The sequence below is a fragment of the Anomaloglossus baeobatrachus genome, chromosome 6, assembly GCF_048569485.1.
Source record: "Anomaloglossus baeobatrachus isolate aAnoBae1 chromosome 6, aAnoBae1.hap1, whole genome shotgun sequence".
In the NCBI taxonomy this organism is placed as follows: Eukaryota; Metazoa; Chordata; class Amphibia; order Anura; family Aromobatidae; genus Anomaloglossus; species Anomaloglossus baeobatrachus.
The window spans coordinates 463,959,772-463,974,033 of NC_134358.1; the positions used below are offsets into that span (position 1 = coordinate 463,959,772).

A 14,262-nucleotide genomic window follows, 5' to 3' on the forward strand; every position below is an offset into this window, starting at 1 on the left:
AAGCACACAGCGGCAGCCCGGTACTCTCAGGCTGGGGAGGGAGAGGGGCAGGGGTAATATCCCCCGCCTCACTCCCCCTCCAGCAGCCGAGAATATCAGCCGCAGCTGCCCCGGGACTGTCGCATACATTATGCGGCAGCACCGGGAGTGTCCTCGGCTCTTCTTGCCACCGTGTAGCAGTGGTGACAAGGTAATACAAGGGGTTAATGGTGATGGGGGACCACCGCCATTAACCCCAGGCTTGATCATGGCAGCGTCTATGTGACAGCTGACATGATCAACCCGTAAGTAAAGTGAAAAAAAACACAGACACCGAAAAATCCTTTATTTTAAATAAAACCAACAAGCCTCGTTCACCATTTTATTAACCCCCCCAAACAAAGCTCCGGCGTAATCCACAGGTCCGACATCCACAGCTCCGGCTCCGGCGTCCTGCACTGCTGACATCCAGCCGCGACTGTCACAGACACAGGCTGAATGCAGCAGACAGCAGAGGTAATTACCGGTCATTTCCCACGGCCGGTAATGTGAACTCACTGCCGACCGTGGGAAATGCAGCGATCTGTCCTCTATCTATCCCTCTATCTATCTGTCTGTCTATCTATCTATCCCTCTATCTATTCTTCTGTCTATCTACTATCAGAATTAAATGTATTTTTTTTTTTTTTTCTTCAATGTGCTTTATTGCATTGAATGCAATAAAGCACATCCCAACCCGCACGCGGCAAAACCGCGGCAATACCGTGAATAATACCGCGGTAAAACCGCAGCAAACCGCGGCAAACCGCATGCGGTTTTCGGGTGCGGTTTCCCGCGGTTTTTTACCGCGGGTGCGGTAATCTTTGAGGGCATGCGGAATTTTCTCAAGAAAATTCCATTTCCCAGTGCGCACAGAGCCTAAGGAAGAAACCCAGGTTGGGACAATTTGGTCACCTGGCTACAGACTTTGCAGACCTCAGCAAGCTTCCTAAATCCATTGCTATTCCTTTCTCGGTGGGTGCCCGCCAAAAGCGTGGTGCTGCTGGATTAAAGTAAGTGGCCCTGGAAGCTCTGAGGCACGGACATTCTAATCCCTGGTGAGCCAGCGGAAGGGTGAGACTCTGTTGCCTGTTACATTTGTGTTTTGCTGGTTATGTGTTACTAGAAGGTGGCCCCATTCTACGCATCGGGTATTCTAGAATTTACGTATTGTGTAGTTAATGTATGATTTTTGTGTTATATATATATATATATATATATATAGATGTTGTTGTCTGCAGTTACCAAGTGTTTGTGTAGGGCGCTGTACATGTTCTGGGCGTTGTCTGGGTGTGGCAGGGGGTGAGAGCGGTGTTGTATGTGTGTTGCGTTGTTTGTGGAGCGCTGTGTGTCTGTAGCGTTGTGTGTGTGTGTGTTGCGCGGTTTGTGTGGGTGTGGTGTGTTTTGGGGGGAGGTATGTTTTGTGCAATGTGTGTGTGTTGTGTGGTATGTGCGTATATTTATGTATGCCGCGGTGTTTGTGTGTTGGGTGTTGTGTGTGTGCAGCGTTGTCTGTGTGTGTGGGTGTCTGTGTAGGGCGGTGTTTGTGGTTCCCAGTGTGTGTGTGGTGTGTTGTGTGTGTGTGTTGGGGGGAGGTGTGCACCTCCCATCGTGCTCCATCCCCCATGCTGTGCACCCCCCATTGTGCTCCATCCGCCATGATGCGCACTCCCAAACGTTCTCCATCCGCCATGCTGCGCACTCCCAAACGTGCTCCATCCGCCATGCTGCGCACTCCCAAACGTGGTCCATCCGCCATGCTGCGCACTCCCAAACGTGCTCCATCCGCCATGCTACGCACTCCCAAACGTGCTCTATCCGCCATGCTGCGCACTCCCAAACGTGCTCCATCCGCCATGCTGCGCACTCCCAAACGTGCTTCATCCGCCATGCTGCGCAGTCCCAACCGTGCTCCATCCGCCATGCTGCGCACTCCCAAACGTGCTCCATCCCCCATGCTGCGCACTCCCCATCGTGCTCCATCCCCCAGGCTGCACACCCCCCATCGTGCTCCATCCCCCATGCTGCACCAGCATCAGCCTCTCTGCCCCCAGCATCAGCCTCTCTCCTCCCAGCATCAGCCTCTCTCCTCCCAGCATCAGCCTCTCTCCTCCCAGCATCAGACTCTCTTCTCCCAGCATCAGCCTCTCTCCTCCCAGCATCAGCCTCTCTCCTCCCAGCATCAGCCTCTCTCCTCCCAGCATCAGCCTCTCTCCTCCCAGCATCAGCCTCTCTCCTCCCAGCATCAGCCTCTCTCCTCCCAGCATCAGCCTCTCTCCTCCCAGCATCAGCCTCTCTCCTCCCAGCATCAGCCTCTCTCCTCCCAGCATCAGCCTCTCTCCTCCCAGCATCAGCCTCTCTCCTCCCAGCATCAGCCTCTCTGTCCCCAGCATCAGCCTCTCTCCTCCCAGCCTCAGCCTCTCTCCTCCCAGCCTCAGCCTCCCCCAGCATCAGCCTCTCTTCTCTCAGCCTCCCCTCTCCCAGCCTCCCTTCTCCCAGCCTCCCCCAGCATCAGCCTCCCCCTCCCAGCCTCCCCCAGCATCAGCCTCCCCCTCCCAGCCTCCCCCAGCATCAGCCTCTTGCCTCCCAGCCTCACCCAGCATCAGCCTCTCTCCTCCCAGCCTCCCCCAGCATCAGCCTCTCTCCTCCCAGCCTCCTCCAGCATCAGCCTCCCCCAGCATCAGCCTCCCCCTCCCAGCCTTCCCCGGGATCAGCCTCTCTACTCCCAGCCTCCCTCCTCCCAGTCTCCCCCAGCATCAGCCTCTCTCCTCCCAGCCTCCCCCAGCATCAGCCTCTCTCCTCTCAGCCTCCCCCAGCATCAACCTACACCCTCCCAGCCTCCCCCAGCATCAGCCTCCCCCAGCATCAGCCTCCCCCAGCATCAGCCTCTCTCCTCCCAGCATCAGCCTCTCTCCTCCCAGCATCAGCCTCTCTCCTCCCAGCATCAGCCTCTCTGTCCCCAGCATCAGCCTCTCTCCTCCCAGCCTCAGCCTCTCTCCTCCCAGCCTCAGCCTCCCCCAGCATCAGCCTCTCTTCTCTCAGCCTCCCCTCTCCCAGCCTCCCCCAGCATCAGCCTCCCCCTCCCAGCCTCCCCCAGCATCAGCCTCCCCCTCCCAGCCTCCCCCAGCATCAGCCTCTTGCCTCCCAGCCTCACCCAGCATCAGCCTCTCTCCTCCCAGCCTCCCCCAGCATCAGCCTCTCTCCTCCCAGCCTCCTCCAGCATCAGCCTCCCCCAGCATCAGCCTCCCCCTCCCAGCCTTCCCCGGGATCAGCCTCCCTCCTCCCAGTCTCCCCCAGCATCAGCCTCTCTCCTCCCAGCCTCCCCCAGCATCAGCCTCTCTCCTCTCAGCCTCCCCCAGCATCAACCTACACCCTCCCAGCCTCCCCCAGCATCAGCCTCCCCCAGCATCAGCCTCCCCCAGCATCAGCCTCCCCCAGCATCAGCCTCCCCCAGCATCAGCCTCCCCCAGCATCAGCCTACCCCAGCATGAGCCTACCCCAGCATCAGCCTCTCTCCTCCCAGCCTCCCCCAGCATCAGCCTCCCCCTCCCAGTTTTCCCCAGGATCAGCCTCTCTCCTCCCAGCCTCCCCCAGCACGCCGTGCTCCTCTGCCGACACTCACAGATCCGATCGCATACACTCACACACACACACACTCACACATCAGAACACACTCGCACACATCCGATCGCATACACTCACACACACACTGACGATATCGCACATACGCGCTCACACTCACAACATCCGGAGATACCACATGCTTCTGGCCATGTGATCCTCCGGCAGGTCCTGGAAGGTCACTCCACAGTATCGCCGCCGAGAAGCAAGCGATATCCCAGGATGTTGTGAGTGTGTGGATGCGATGTGATGGGTGTGTGAGAGTGAGTGTGATCTGATGTGTGTGTGTGTGTGTTTTTATGTGTGTGCGTGTGTGTGTTCCGCTGCTGCAGGACCTTGATGCGCTGGTAACTATGCTACCATGGTTACCAGCGTATCCCGTCCCCCGCTCGCACGGGAGCCCACACCAGCATACGGCGGCAACCCCAGCAATGTGAGGGTATGTGTCGGCTGGGTTGGCGGCGTACGCTGATGTGGGCTCCCGGGGGTACAGTACTCACCTGGGAGTCGTGGCTCCGTGTCGGTTCGGGGAATGTGTGCGGGGGGCGGGGCCAGAGCGGGGCGTGGCCGAGTTGCCAATGCGTGCAGGGTGCCGGGGCGAGAGGCCAATCCGTGGGGGGGGCGGAGCCTGGGCGAGCGGCCGGCCAATCCGTGTGCGGGCGGAGCCTGGGCGAGCGGCCAATCCGTGCGGGGGGGGCCATGGCGAGCCCAGCGGCCAATCAGCTTTGTGTCACCGTAAGGACACAATTTTGGAGCAAGACAGATAGACAGACAGAATAAGGCAATTATATCTATATATATATATGAATCCAGCGAGCCAAAGTTGTAGTAGATAAAAAGTTTCTTTAGTCTTTATTTCAATCATATTAAAAAAGATCTTTGTCCATAGCAGCATAAATGATGACAGACAGAGGTAGGAAAAGTTGCTGCTGGCGCACGGCAAGACGCGTTTCGGCTAAACCTTCATCATTGCCATGGTGTACCTTACTAACTGTGTGGGATATAAAAAGGAAAAGACCCCCTAAGGTGGGTGGTGCTATAGTTAATTAATTTATAATCAATAACACTTGTGAGCAACCACCCTAGGCCGGTTAAAAAAAAAAAGTGTATTAACCCCTTAAGAAAGAGTCAATACGCCAGCAGTAATTTTTCCTGTGTTATACAAAAAATATTTTTTACAGAACATAAGACAAAATATATATACAAAGTAATTTCATTAATGCTAGTCATTGCTACATGCAGGGAAAATGGAGGGCCCACACCAACTATATGAATTAAAGCAAAAAAAAAAAAAAATTTTTAATTAATTAATATTTTGGGGATCCAATAAAGTCTTAATATTGTGATTCCATCACCCTGTGTTGTCTGAGTAGTGTTCCGCCCACGGTTAAGGAGGTTGTGCGTTCAGTTGGGATGAGCCCTGAGCCACGCTGTCTTTCTAAAGGTGGCTGGTTCAGTGGACAAGAGCACCCACTGAGCCCCGTGTCTCCACATCCACCACTATACTGCGGTTCACTTATTGCAACTTCACTGTATCGCGGGTATTGGGAGAGGGGGCGGCAGCAGTGGTGGAGTTTCAGGATGCAGGGGCGGTGGTGGAGCAGGGCTATGCTGCGAGCGGTGCGGCGGGTGTCCCAGATGCTCACTGTGGGTGCTAGCAGGATCATCTCAGATTGAGCTATCGGCTCAGTGACGAACCAAGATCTCATCTGTGGATACGCCACCTCCGGGCGCCATTTTCCTTAAGTCCGCTGCTGGGAGATCAATGGACACCGGAGGCGGTGCACGCGCAGATGAGATCTTGAGTTCAGTCTGCGCATGCTATTATTTGAAGCCCACACCGCTGACATTTTCAGGATGGTCCCTGCCTCACCGCCTGCAGCACACGGTCTACAGTTCGGAGCATTGTCCCTGTCAACATTCTCCACCACCCCCCGGTAAGCTAGATTTGGCTTATAAGACGCGCCCATGCAAGGTGCATCTCTGCAATGTGAAAAACTACAGATAAATAATAAAGTATTGAATATGAGCGCACTTACCACCTTGACTGCTATCAGTGAGGTTAGTAATGGTGGTCTGGGGAGCTGCTGAATGCATATGGACGAATCATCAAGATCCACCGCTGGCAGCTCCCTCTGTAATTTCTGACCAATGACATTCCAGATGTGTGTGATTGGAGATAAGTCCGGAGATGCTGTAGGACATGGAAACCTGAGCAACATGTATCGTGGTGCTGTGTGGATAAGCAGCCAAGCCGCGTAAGTGCATGTATTTCTGTGCGTGGCACCCATATTGAAAACGGAATGCATCGAGATGTTTTGAAATGTTGTTTTAATCATGTGCATGTCATTGACATGTCTATCCATCCTGTTGTTTTCCATCATTTCATGAGTCCTGGGTGTTGTACTTTCAATGTTGAGTGTACAGTTAGGTCCAGAAATATTTGGACAGTGACACAATTTTCGCGAGTTGGGCTCTGCATGCCACCACATTTGATTTGAAATGAAACCTCTACAACAGAATTCAAGTGCAGATTGTAACGTTTAATTTGAAGGTTTGAACAAAAATATCTGATAGAAATTGTAGGAATTGTACACATTTCTTTACAAACACTCCACATTTTAGGAGGTCAAAAGTAATTGGACAAATAAACCAAACCCAAACAAAATATTTTTATTTTCAATATTTTGTTGCCAATCCTTTGGAGGCAATCACTGCCTTAAGTCTGGAACCCACGGACATCACCAAACGCTGGGTTTCCTCCGTCTTAGGCTGCTTTCACACATCCGGCTTGAGCTCTGTGGCTCAATCCGGCTGTGCAAGCTATGTGAACACACCTCATCCTTTGCATAAGTTTTTCCTTTGCGGCCAGTCCGGTTTTTGCCGCTTGCGGCATGCTACTGAGCATGCGCAGTGGCAGAAACCGCATGCGGCGGCCGGATGCGGTTATTGCCGCATCGCGCCGCATCCGGCCGCCATAGGCATGCATTGAAAAATGCGCCGCATCGGCCGAATGCGGCGCGATGCGTTTTTTTTTGCCGCACGAAAAAACGTGCCAGGCAACGTTCCATCCGGCCGCCGCATTGGCTAAATCTGCCGCATGCGGCAAAAACCGGACCGAACGGGAGCCCATGCGGCACAATGCAGCACTAATTAAAGTCTATGCAGAAAAAATGCAACCGGCAGCAAAAAAAAACGGTTGCGATTTTCCTGCAAAGTGCCGGATTGTGCCGCATTGCAGAAACCGGAGGTGTGAAAGCAGCCTTAATGCTTTGCCAGGCCTTTACAGCCGCAGCCTTCAGGTCTTGCTTGTTTGTGGGTCTTTCCATCGTAAGTCTGGATTTGAGCAAGTGAAATGCATGCTCAATTGGGTTAAGATCTGGTGATTGACTTGGCCATTGCAGAATGTTCCACTTTTTTGCACTCATGAACTCCTGGGTAGCTTTGGCTGTATGCTTGCGGTCATTGTCCATCTGTACTATGAAGCGCCGTCCGATCAACTTTGCGGCATTTGGCTGAATCTGGGCTGAAAGTATATCCCGGTACACTTCAGAATTCATCCGGCTACTCTTGTCTGCTGTTATGTCATCAATAAACACAAGTGACCCAGTGCCATTGAAAGCCATGCATGCCCATGCCATCACGTTGCCTCCACCATGTTTTACAGAGGATGTGGTGTGCCTTGGATCATGTGCCGTTCCCTTTCTTCTCCAAACTTTTTTCTTCCCATCATTCTGGTACAGGTTGATCTTTGTCTCATCTGTCCATAGAATACTTTTCCAGAACTGAGCTGGCTTCATGAGGTGTTTTTCAGCAAATTTAACTCTGGCCTGTCTATTTTTGGAATTGATGAATGGTTTGCATCTAGATGTGAACCCTTTGTATTTACTTTCATGGAGTCTTCTCTTTACTGTTGACTTAGAGACAGGTACACCTACTTTACTGAGAGTGTTCTGGACTTCAGTTGATGTTGTGAACGGGTTCTTCTTCACCAAAGAAAGTATGCGGCGATCATTCACCACTGTTGTCATCCGTGGGCGCCCAGGCCTTTTTGAGTTCCCAAGCTCACCAGTCAATTCCTTTTTTCTCAGAATGTACCCGACTGTTGATTTTGCTACTCCAAGCATGTCTGCTATCTCTCTGATGGATTTTTTCTTTTTTTTCAGCCTCAGGATGTTCTGCTTCACCTCAATTGAGAGTTCCTTAGACCGCATGTTGTCTGGTCACAGCAACAGCTTCCAAATGCAAAACCACACACCTGTAATCAACCACAGACCTTTTAACTACTTCATTGATTACAGGTTAACGAGGGAGACACCTTCAGAGTTAATTGCAGCCCTTAGAGTCCCTTGTCCAGTTACTTTTGGTCCCTTGAAAAAGAGGAGGCTATGCATTACAGAGCTATGATTCCTAAACCCTTTCTCCGATTTGGATGTGAAAACTCTCATATTGCAGCTGGGAGTGTGCACTTTCAGCCCATATTATATATATAATTGTATTTCTGAACATGTTTTTGTAAACAGCTAAAATAACAAAACTTGTGTCACTGTCCAAATATTTCTGGCCCTGACTGTATATAAGCAAGTGATTGCTTACCCTACATGAAGAACCTCGCCACATGGCAGCAAGATGACCGATGAGGTTCACTGTTGAGACATGTACGATGTTACATTGTGGGGTAAGTAAAGAAGAGGTTGGGGGTAACTGGAGAGAATAGAAAAAACTACAGTATGCTAAGCCCGTCGGCTGAATTATATAGAACAAGACATTGTCCTGTATTGGTAAAGTCATGGCCGCTAGAAAAGAAAGTATAATTTTACCACTTTATAACGTACTGGTACAACCAAATCTTAGGTATGTAGTCCAGTTTTAGGCAATATCTGTATAGGTTTCAATAAATATCCAGAATTATGATGCAAGGCTCAATAAAGGGTCAGGCATTGACTTACAGCAGGGGTCTCAAACTTGGCTGGGTGAATGGGCCACACATACAAACTGTTTGAATGGGGGAGGGCGCATTCTTTGCAGGGCAAAGTAGCATTTTTAGTGATACCATTTTTTTTAAACACACCTTTTGTTCAATTTTTTGGAACCTTTTTGGTGTGTTTATTTTATTTTTGTAATGTCATTCATTGTATGAGTTTTTATTAGTTTTATAGCTTGGGTTGTTATGGATGTGGCGATAACAACATGCACTTTTTTGTTTACCGTGGTTTATATATAACAGCATTTTTAGTGGCAAAAAAGTTTTTGTATTTTTTTTTGCAGTTTTATAATTTTGTTTCCTTCAATTGGCCACATTCAGTAATATTGTACTATTACAATTAGCACCATATAGTAATTCTGGTGAACATTTTGTAGTTATGTCCCTTATCCTGGCCCCCATCTTGTAGTAATGTGCCCCACTCTGGTCCTCATCTCGTAGTAATATCTCCATCCTGATTCTCATCTTGTAGTAATATCCCCATCTTGTAGTAATGTTCCCTATCCTGGTCACCTTCTTGTAGTTAAGTAATGCCCCATCATTGTCCCCATCTTGTGGTAATGAACCCTATTGTGCAATTCATCAGATACACATTTTAAAAAAAAAAAAGTTTCTTCTTACCTGTCCTCAGTTATTTCGGCGTACTCCATAGGCTCCTTGATTATCGCAGCCCAGTCCAGGCCAGCTGTGTCGGCAAGCTGACGTCAGCTACTGGCTTTTGATTGGCTGATGGCTGGTATTGATATTGCGGTGCTGAGAGCTTTTCTCTGCTCAGCAATACATTGCAATTGAATGTGCATCCAAGAACACACGTTCAGTTGAAATAAAGCGCTAATGTTGGCAGCCCCTTGGACCATGCTGCAATTATCAAGGGGTCTTCAGTGTCTGCGGGCCACATGTGGGCTGTATGTTTGAGACCTCTGAGTTACAGTGTAGAAACCTCCAGTAAGTGGCATACAGAGGCAGCTTAGTAAATAAAAAAAAAATGTTTTTGTCCCCATGTTTCAAGACATGTAACATTTTCATTTTTCGGGATCTGGGGCTGTGTGAGGGCTTATTTTTTGCGCCTCAGCTGACATTTTTACTGATCTCATATTCGTGTAGATGCGACATTTTGATCACCTGTTATTGTGGTGTTGCAGTAGTCAAACAAAACTCCATAAGGCTGGGACCACACGGGGATTACTGCGATCCCCTTGCATGACACTCTGCTCACGCTGGCAGTACAGCAGAGCCGAGTGTCATGCGAGTGTCCCTGTGACTGAGGTCCGACTGTGCGGGCGGACCTCAGCTGCGGGGGGGCGGGCCGGCACTTAAGGAGGGGCGGGCCGGTGCTGCGGAGGGGCGGGCCAGCGCTGCGGAGGGCAGGAATTTATCTCCCTCTCTCCTCCATTGCCGGCTATTGCCATTCTCGCACTGCACTAGCGGTACACCGGTGTACTGCGAGTGCAGTGCAATTTTTCTCTCGCCCCATACACTTGAATGGGTGCGAGAGAAAGAGTCTTGCGTTACAATCACACCATGCTGCGATTGTTTTCTTGGTTCGATTAGGGCTGAGAAAATAATCGCTCATGTGTGCTGACACACAGGCTAGAATTGGTCCGAGGGAATGCGATGTTTTATCACACTCCACTCACACCGTTTTTCTTGCTGTGTGTTTTAGACCTAATTCTGGCGTTTTGATTTTTTTTTCGTTATTCTATTTACCGATTGGATTAATTTATTTTATATTTTGATAGATCAGACGATTCAGACATTTCTCAACGCAGCAATACCAAATGTGTATTTTTTATTTTGAACTTGTGTTTTTATTTTTTTTTTTTTCATATTTTAAGAACTCATGACAACACATTGATGCCCTGCGATAACCTCACCAGTGTGCTGGTAATAATAATTTCCACAATTGGATGTGTTTAACCCCTTTACGACCGCCGATACGCCTTTTAACGGCGGTAAATAAGGGTACTTTTTCCGATCCGCCGCTTTTTAACGGCGGTCGGAAAAAAGGGTCTAGCGCCCCCCAGAGTCAGAAAATTTCCGGGGTCTCAGCTGCCGGGGGTAGCTGAGACCCTGGAGATCATGATTCGGGCCGGTTTTTCCGGTCCCCACTCACCTGATGACCGGTATACACCGTATACCGATCATCAAGTTATAGTAAATGACCGCGCCGGTAAAAAATGATTTATCTCCCATCTGGCATGATTAAACATGCCAGATGGGAGATAAATCTTTTTCCCGGTTCCCTCCGGTCCCCCGGTGTCCCCAAAGTGCCCCCCCCGACCCCCAACCCCCTCCCGAAAATCCAAGATGGCCGCGCGCACCGGCGATCACAGCAGCGCGCCGGCCGCATTTCCACTGTTCCTATGGTTTCTGTCGCATGTGCCATAACACATACGACAGAAACCTGCTCCCCAGGCCCCGCCGGGTCCCCCCCTACCCCCCCCTGGTGTCCCCCGGTGTCCCCCGGTGTCATACATACCGGAGTGCTGATCCCCCGCGGCCCCCTCCTCCGGCTCCTTCTCTGCAGACTCCGGTCACATGTGCCGAGCAGATGACAGCTTCCTGTGTTCAGGACGCTGGCTGCTGCTGCACAGAGTCTGCAGCTGTGACCCGGGGAGAGTGGGTGCAGATTCTTTGCACCCACTCTCCTCAAATGGAGGGTCTGCCCTCCTAGAAAATGGGGGATACGTTCCCTGAACGTGTCCCCCATATTCTAGAAGGTCCAGAGGCGACGTAGGACATCCAAATGGATTATTGTGGATTTTTTTTTTTTCTTTTCAATAAATTGGTCAATCAGGGAATGATTTGGGGAGTGTTTTTTCAAATAAATTTTTTTTTGTTGTCAATTTTTTTTTTATTACTGTCAATTAGTTATGTCGGGTATCTGATAGACGCCGTGACATAACTAATTGCTGGGCTTGATGCCAGGTGACATTACACACCTGGTATCAACCCCATTCATTACCCCGTTAGCCAACGCACCAGGGCGCGGGATGAGCTGGGGCGAAGCGCCAGAATTGGCGCATCTAATGGATGCGCCACTTCTGGGGCGGCTGCGGCCTGCTATTTTTAGGCTGGGAAGAGTCCAATAACCGTGGCTCTTCCCATCCTGAGAATACCAGACCCCAGCTGTCAGCTTCACCTTGGCTGGTGATCTAATTTGGGGGGACCCCACGTTTGTTTTTTTTTTTTAATTATTTATTTATAAATAATTAAAAAAAAAAAACAGCTTGGGGAGCCCTCCAAATTGATCACCAGACAAGGTGAAGCTGTCAGCTGTGGTTTGCAGGCTACAGCTGTCTGCTTTACCCTAGCTGGCTATCAAAAATAGGGGGGACCCCACGTCATTTATTTTAATTATTTTTTTTTTTTTTGGGCTAAATACAAGGCTAGGCATCCTTTAGTGTCACATGAAAGGCACTAAAGGGCGCCAGCTTAGAATATGCAGGGGGGTGGGACGTTATATATGTTTGACATCTATCCATTCATCCATTGTAGCATTTTACGCTGTGTGCCCACAATCAGGGTTTGCAACATTTTGGGCGCAGAGTGTTTTCCCTGCGTCCATAACGCTGCGTTGTGCAGTAGAAGCACAGTGGCAGGATTTTTAGAAATCCCGTGCCCACTGTGTTTCTTTTCTCCGCAGCATAAATCGACCTGTGGCGCAGCTTCCCGAGCCTCAGCATGTCAATTTATGCTGCGGAGATGAGTGTTCTTTGCAGGTAGAATAGAACTAAAGTCCACAGCAGCCTGAACCCAAATCGTGGGCATGGGCAGCTGCGTTCTCCCGTGGACAACACTCACATTTCTGCAGGAGGCTGACACTGGGTACTAGACGCCGTGTCGCTGGATCATGGCCACATAGCCTAAAGGCTACTTTACACGCTGCGATATCGGTCCCGATATCGCTAGCGTGGGTACCCGCCCCCATCTGTTGTGCGACACGGGCAATCGCTGCCCATGCCGCACAACATCGCGCACATGCGTCACACATACTTACCTGCCCGGCGACGTCGCTGTGACCGGCAAACCGCCTCCTTTCTAAGGGGGCGGTCCGTGTGGCGTCACAGTGACGTCACTGAGCGGCCGCCCAATAGAAGCGGAGGGGCGGAGATGAGTGGCCGGAACATCCCGCCCACCTCCTTCCTTCCTCATAGCGGCCGGGAGGCAGGTAAGGGGAGCTTCCTCGTTCCTGCGGCGTCACACATAGCGATGTGTGCTGCCGCAGGAGCGACGAACTACATCGTTACTGCTGCAGTAACGATAATCGAGAATGGACCCCCATGTCACCGATGAGCGATTTTGCACGTTTTTGCAACGATGCAAAATCGCTCATCGGTGTCACACGCAGCAACATCGCTAATGCGGCCGGATGTGCGTCACCAATTCCGTGACCCTAACGACTCCGCATTAGCGATGTCGCAGCGTGTAAAGCCCCCTTAACAGCGAGAAATTTTTTGCTACAGCAACAGTTTTGTGAAGTACCTGTGGATTCAAAATGTTTACTATACTCCTGAATAAAATCCTTGAGGGGTCCAGTTTCCAAAATGAGGTCACTTGTGGGGGGTTTCTGATGTATAGGTGCCCAAGGGGCCCTGCTAATGTGACATGGTGCGCGCAATTTACTTCAACTTTTCCAAAATTCAAATGGTGCTCCTTCCATTCCAAGCCCTCCCATTTATCCAAACAAAGGTTTTTGGCCACATGTGTGGTATCCCTGCGCTCACAAGAAATTAGATAACAACCTGTGGGGTACACGTTTTGTTGTTGCCTCTTGAAAAAGTGAAAAATGTGTCGCTAAATCAACATTTTTGTGAAAAAAATGAAAATTTCAATATGGCAACCTAAGCTTATCAAATTCTGTGAAGTATTCGTGTATTCAAAATGCTCAATATACACCTAGATTAAAGCCTTGAGGGGTCTTATTTCCAGAATGGGGTCACTTGTGGGGGACCTCCACTGCTTAGGCACCTCAGGGGTTCTCCTAATGCAACATGGCGTCCGCTATTGATTCCAGCCAATTTTGCAGTCAAATTGCACTCCTTCTCTTCTGAGCCCTGTAGTGTGCCCAAACAGTTGATTTCCACCACATACAAGATATCAACAAACTCAGGAGAAATTGCGCAATAAATTTCATGGTGATTTTTTTCCTGTTACCCTTGTGAAAAAAAAAGCTACCTGGTTGAAGTAACAATTTTGTGGTAAAATTTTATTTTTTTATTTTCATGGCTCAACGTTATAAACTTCTGTAAAGCACCTGGGGGTTCAGGGTACTCACCAAACATCAAGATAAATTCCTTGAGGGGCCTAGTTTCCAATATGGGGTCACTTGTGGTGTTTTTTTGCTGTTTACGTACCTTAGGGGTCCTCCAAATGCGACATGGTGCCCGCAATCTTTTTCAGCCAAATTTCCTTTCCAAAATTCAAATATTGCTCCTTCCGTTCCAAGCCCTCCCATTTCTCCATACAAAGGTTTCAGACCACAAGTGAGGTATCACCGCGCTCATAAAAAAGTGGGTAACAAACATTGGGGTCACATTTTTGGAATTACCTCTTGAAAAAGTGAAAAAATTGATGCTAAAGCAACATTTTTGAGAAAAAAATGAAAATTTTCAATGTGACAACGTAACGTTATCAAA

General features: G+C 49.7%; 1 protein-coding gene across 1 annotated transcript in view; it reads left to right on the forward strand.

The window, feature by feature from the left end:
• The window catches only part of TBC1D5 (TBC1 domain family member 5), an 835,136-nt gene that overhangs the window by 21,316 nt on the left and 799,558 nt on the right, over nucleotides 1-14,262 (forward strand). The gene's annotated exons all lie outside the window — the stretch shown is intronic.